A 7,295-nucleotide genomic window follows, 5' to 3' on the forward strand; every position below is an offset into this window, starting at 1 on the left:
TCATTTAATTGAATTGATCAATTAGTCATAATTTTAACATGTGTTGTAGGATTTTTAATTTGAAATTCAACTCCATTTGCATGTAAGTTGAACTTGATTTAGAAATTCAATTTTTTTTTGAATTTAGATTTTTTTAAAGTGATTGAAATGCACATGTACTTGAAATTAGATGAAATTGGAATTTGAAGAAATCGGAATTTGAATTTGAATTAGAAGAATATTGAAATTGGACGAAATTAGAATTTGGGGATTTGGATTTGAATTAGAAGAATAAATTAGTTAATTAAATAATTTAAAGAAATTATTTAATTATTTAGAAATTGAATTCAATTAAATAATAAAGATTATTTAATTAAGGGGATTAAATCATAATTAATTAAATAATAAATATTTAATTAATATTAGAAAAGGGTTAATGATTAAATGATGAAGATAAAAATACAATAGAAATTGAATAATTAATAATGTTGATATATGATGATTAAATTAGTGTGGAAGAATAAGATTAATTAAATTAATTAAATAATTATTTAATTAATAAGACAAATAATTAGTACATGATCAATGAGACATTTTTAGCTGTCTGAAATATGTATATGTACACACACACACATATACATAGATGTGTGTGTGTGTGTATACACATATACATGTACAGATGTACATGTGTGTGTGTGTGTGTGTGTGTGTGTGTGTGTGTGTGTGAATTGCTCAATGAAATGAGTTGAAGAGATATGTAAGCAAAATGTGGAAGTGTGGATATGCACTTGACTTGTTCAACAAGACAAATAGCAGAAAATATTTGACAAAACGCCTCAAATATATGTCATCTCATGGTTTGCAATGATTCCAGGATGTTCACAAAACCGTTTCATGGTTTGTAGTGATTGCGAGATGTTCACAAAACCATGCATTATTTAACAAAACGCATAAAAATGTATCATCTCATGGAATATAATGACTGCAAATAATAAACAAATGTATTTGTTGAAAAGGCATTAACTTCCAAGCATATACAATAGGAATGTGTAAATCCCATCTCTACAACATATGTTGTGCCCTTCTTCATATGTGGCCAGTATGCAAAAGTCAAAGCATAAAAAGATTGCGAGTTGCTAAATGAAATGAGTTGAAGAGATATCTTTTGGTAGTTTTATATGTAGGTTGTGTAAAATAGATTTGTTGAATCAACTTTGCAAGCTTTGGGATTGTGTATGGACATATAATGAAACACAATTAGTTACATCTTCCTTAAGATCAAAACAAATCTAAAAGTTGTAGCCTAGACAACACTTGAACTATTTGACCGAATGCCTCAAAGCGGTGTTATCTTAAGGAATGAAGAGAAGTGGTCGCAATATGTGAACAAAATGGATAATGCAAAGAAGCTCTCAAGACATTTGATTTAATGAATCTCTATGGAACATATTCCAACATTGTAAGCTTTAGCTAAATGTGGAATCATAAACATGTACCTGACATGTTCCATAAAATGGCTCAAAATATATCATCTTATCTAATACAATGCTCATGGTATATATATATAGAATGGTGTTTTTGAAAAGGCTTTAAAATAGTTTTAAAACAAATGTAATAATAAAAAAGGAAGCCTAAGTGTAGAATAACGCTTCCAAATGCTAATCTAAAAAGAGAGGTGATGCAGAAATTTCTTACAAACTTTTAAAAAATTGCAAATTAGATAAACACATATAAAATCATATTTAACAAATGAAACTACAACACCAGATATTTGTGGGAAAACCCTTTCGCGAAAAAACGCACACTCCAAAAGCTAGACTCAATTGTATTATCAACAACAACAATAGTTACTGTGTGTGTGAAAAAGTGGAATAAGTTTGTAAGCTGCAAGACACAACACTTCAATTAAGTCATTACATGTATGGTTAGACAGATATAAGCATGAATAATATAACCATAACAAATCGACCAATTGCCTTCTAAAAGATGCGAGTATAAGATTGCTCTCAGATTTGTATAAGTAATACCAGTGACTAGACTACACCGAGATGAAGGATTTAATCTATATGAGCATGATATTAAGCTAAATGGATGCAAGATTATGCTAGATGGATGAATAGTAAGCTATATGAATTCAAGCAATCATGAAATATGCAAAAAGAAATTAAACTAAGATGCAATAATCTCAAAAAGCAAGCACAATATCTTCAATGACTCAAAAGCACAAACTGTATAATAACAATAAATCTCCAGGGTGTTTTGAATGAGAGATGAAGGCTGAATTTATAGAGAATCACAAGAGAGATCAAGAAAAAGCACAATTTAGGATAATTGAAATAATTGAGAAATTAGATTCAGTTAACCTTGAGATAGATTCCAATTATAGTTTAATTGAAATGCATTTAGAAAAGAATTTTGAGTTTGCATTAGAAATATATTCAATTAATTTCATGCACTTGAGATGAAAATAGGTGATTCCATGCGATTTATTCAAGAAAAGAGTCTTTTTCAATGCAACTGAACTTATTTTCTCAAAAGCTTTGAGTTCCAATTTTAGAGAATGATAAAAATTCCTTTAATTGCTTTTTTGATTTCAAGTTCTCAATTCAGAAGAAAGAAATAATATCTCAAGTTTGATTTCTCTCTCAATTCAATTCTTTTATTTAATTTTCAGTTTAACTCTTGATTTGCATATTAATTCCTCTTTTTTGATAAATTAATTCTTTTTTATGATTAAATGGTAAATTTATTAATTAATTAAATATGCAAGGATATTTAATAAATTAAAATAGGATCATTCATCAAAATGATTTTCTTGGAATGATTTAATTAATTAGATAAATATTTAATTAATATAGAATAATTGACTTGCCATGTGACATTTGATGATTGAAGAATTAATTAATTGTGTGCTTGAAATTGATTTAATTGCCTTTGGTTAGGACCTTGGTGATGTTGTCAAAATTAGGGGCACATGGTTTAGATAACCAATTTTAGGGTATTACATTTGCTCCTCTTTGAATTAATGTGCAAGCAGCGCATTGGTTCAAACAATAGTTGATGTCTAGGAGATACCAATTCTGAACTTGATTGATCATGAACTAGATGAAGAGCGAGGTGTTTAGCTTATTTTAAAGTGATGAAGTTGAACAGAGTTGATTAAAGAGAAACCGATCCCGAACTTGATTGAACTAGGATCGATAGAGAGCAAAGATAGTGAACTTGAACTTGATTGATCAAGAAGCGGATTTTACTGATCTAGAACTTGATTGAACTAGACACAGTGAGCGAAGATAAAATCGATCTTGAACTTGATGGATCAAGACACGATGAGAGAAGATAAACTGTCTAGCTTGATTTGATGCAATGAAACTGAACACCTGCTTAGATTGAGCGTGTGATCAAAGATACTCTTTAAACTTTTAATTGAGTTTAAACAAATAGTCAACTTAATGAAAATCGATGAAACTAATTAACGTTAAGAGACTAATTCAGATGAAGGCAAATATCAACTTGATTTGAAGCGATGAAATTGATATGCCCCTAGCGATTGATTCGATTTACATGATCGAGAGATCTCAACTTGATATGAAGCGATTGAGCTGAGATGCCCCTTAGCAATAAGAATTTGTTTGATTTTCTTTAGTTGAAAAAAAAATTATTTTTTTTTGCTCGACTATTGATGAAGATTTGAAAAATTTCTCGACATTGAAGATGTGAGGTCATAAGGTCTTGAGTATGCCCCCTCGGGAGCGAAATTGAAAGATAGCGAGTACATGATGATTATAGGCAATTGCTGGCGATGATAATTACTTGAGCACAAAGATTTTGTCAAAGGAATATTTGTGAAGATTTAGCATTAATTGATGTGAAATTGAGCACAAATTGAAGAAAAAAATGAGAATGTGATGAAAGCGCTAAGTGGTCCAAATTGTATTGAAACTAACTAGGAGAATGATCTTGGATTTTGATTTCAATCCTGAAAATGGAATCAGAACAGGCAAATTAGCTAAGGATACAATTTTCATGTCCATCGAAGCAAGTTGAAAAATTAGGGTTTTGGCTATATAAGGGGTCCAAGTGTCATTTTCAATTCATTTTAACCTCCCAAGTTTGAAATTTGAAAAATCTTTCTACAAAGAAAAATGGTCATTCCGATCTAGGAACACCGATTTGAGCGCCAAAGGTGTCATAATCGACTGCAGAACTACGAGCCAGCAGTAAGAGTCTAATTTTTAGCCCTTTCATTTCATCAATTTTGAATTTTTTTGTTGATTTTTTGAATTTTTAGTCTTGTTCAAGTCGGTCATTGTCGTGTTGTCATGCGAGATGACATCTTGTGTCGTACGACAAACTGCTTTGTATTGTTTTGTCGTTTAAGTCTAATAGATTTTTTGTTTTATACCTCCCCTTGTATCGTACGAATGTTTTAATTAAGACACCATTTTGTCATGTGAATGCTTGTTTTGTATCGTATCAGAGTCTTTTGTCATCCTATACCTATTCCTGACTCGTACAAGTTTCTGCCTGCACTGTGAAATGTCGTATGAAAAATGATATGGACCTAGGAGCACATCGCAGTGTGCAGACCTATAGTGGATGATACCAGAGATCCACAATAGTCGATTGTTTATAGATATTGTGGATACATTACTCAGCCCCATCTGGAAAAGACAGAGTACTGGAGACGGCAGCTGGATGATTTGATAGGTTTTATATGGAGACCATACAGGGGTCTGGAGCACCTTGGGATGACTGGAGAGCTATGCACGGAGATCTATTCATGACTCATCCTCTCATCGGCAGATCAATGACAGTCATCAAGATTTTTGTTGTTACTCGGGTTATGATGCAGTATGTTAGGCCTCAGGGGATTTCACAGGAGTTTACCCCCTATGCTCGTTATGCAGACAAGGAGAGACGAGGATGGGCCCCTAAGTTTTCCTATGCATTGAGCATGCAGGCACTGACAGGGTTACAGCGACTTCGGTGGGATTATTTAGAGGATATTGCAGATGCGGGGGTGTTGCCCCAGTATAGGGATTGGTTCCAGTAGCATCCATTCCCTAGATTTATAGATCTAGCAGAGCAGGTGCCTCTCATAGAGGATATAGAGGATGATGCCCCTGCACATGCACAGGGAGAGAGACAGGGACAAGGACGGAGAGCAGAGGCTCCTAGGCAGGCAAGTGGTGATCCTAGTGCGAGTAGCAGCAGGGTACCAGTTGGGATGAGACAACAGTAGAGATCAGAGGGCGGATCTCTAGGAGCTGTTGGTGTGAGGATTAGTGGTGTTAGGACAACAGAGGGTGTAGGAGAGGAGGAGCGAGTAGCTCCTAGACAGGTACTATAGACGTATAAAAATGACCATATTCCTAAATGAATATTTTATGTTCATTTCTCTATTTAATTAAATCTAATTTAATTGAATCACCCACATTCTTCTATTTAAATTAAGTAAATTACTCAATTTATTTAAATTAAATTCACTAGACTTCTTTTTACCATTTAAGGAATAAATCATTTTATTTGATTAAATCTCTTCTATCCACTTTTAATTAAATTCAAATCTAATTAAATAGTTATCCTAAATTGAATAAATCAAATTTATTTAATTTCCCCAAATTGCAACCAAATTGAAGTAAATTCATTTTATTAAATCCTATTATCCCTCCATCCACTTGCAAAATCCTACATCTCCCACTTGCCTCCTAAAACCTATTCCTAACCCCCTTCTAGACTCTTCTGAACACTTCTAATTAGCCTAACCCATCTACTAAACTTTGTCACATCCCTAAACAAGGGGAGGTCACTTCTCAAATCCTCAAAGTCTCTGAAAACCTTTAAAGGCTTCAACCACTTAACTTTCCAAGTCTCCCAAACCATTAATGGTTAACTCAACCCTCTAGCATGATTAAATAATTTCTTCTAACTCAACCTCCATGTAACCCAAGGGTCTCATCAAGCATTCATTGCTTTGACCATGGTTATCCCTTAATCATTTGCACAAGAGTTTATCCTTTGATTAAGACTTAATCCAATGGGTAACCCTAACTTAAGCTTAACCCTTACCCCCTAGGGTAACCATGAGGTCTTCTCAGGAATTTAATGCCACCAACCCCTTTTCTCAACCCACCCTATGTTGACATTTGTCACCATTTCATTGGTGCCAATTACAAACATGGATCCCCAACTTTCAAACTTAGCCCTTGATTAACTCTTTCAATCCTAACCATCCATTGCCCTATTTTTGCTATAAATAGAGCTCTTCATCCTCCATTTTAGGGACCAAGTCTTTAGCATCATACTTATGTTCAAATGCATTCAATATTTCATATATCATTTATGCTCATCATTTAGCCTCTCTTTTAACTAGGAATTAGTCTAAATATGCATGTTTAGAATAATTTCTTTATCATTTAGCTCAATCATAGACTAATATATCATGTTAGGATAGTATTTATACTAACCTTGTCATCTTATAATCTAGTTTATTGCATTTTTAGATCATGCATAGCTTAGGATGCATTTCATTCTAAAATCTATCAAAGCATCCCTCGTTCTTGCATTTGTCATCCCTAAACCATTTTGCTCAGTGATCTGAGAGCAAAAACATTGGTTTGAGGGACCTTGTGAGATAGAGAACCATGGAACCAACCTTGGGAAGCTAAGCCATACTTCATGACTCCATAGCTTGCACCAAGAAGTTCTATGGGTGTGTGGACAAGTCTCCCTAGAACTCCATTTTTCACATTTTTAGTTCTATCCACCCGATTTTCCCACATACATTTCTGGCGCCCACCATCGGGATCGAACCCCATATATCTAATCGGTTTTGAAATATAACCACTTTTACAAGTCTGCGGAAAATGAGAACCAGCGCGTGGGAATCATTCCCTAGTGCATCTGGTCAACAGCATAGCGCATCCAGTTCACTGTTCAGCGCGTGGGGTCTATCATCTAGCGCGTCAAGTCCGTTTATTAGCGCATAAGAATATTAAAATTTTCTTGTAGGTCTCGGTGCGGGAGAAAAATAGAGAAGCGCTTTTGGCACACAGAGTAGCGCATCTTAACAACAGTGTAGCGCTTCACCACCTTCTTTTAGCGCATCACAGCTATTGTGTAGCGCGTACAATTTGTTCTGTAGCGCATCAAAAATAGACAGAAATCAAAGTTTCAAAATCTATAACCGGGAATAAAAAAATAGACTTGTTGAAGTCCACCAACCATCTAACATTTTCAACTTGTTTTCTTGCAGGATTCTAACAAATCTGTTGCAGATGGGGGCTTAAAATTTTTAAAATATTAAGATAGTT

The sequence above is a fragment of the Cryptomeria japonica genome, chromosome 10 (genome assembly GCF_030272615.1).
Source record: "Cryptomeria japonica chromosome 10, Sugi_1.0, whole genome shotgun sequence".
Classification (NCBI taxonomy): domain Eukaryota; kingdom Viridiplantae; phylum Streptophyta; class Pinopsida; order Cupressales; family Cupressaceae; genus Cryptomeria; species Cryptomeria japonica.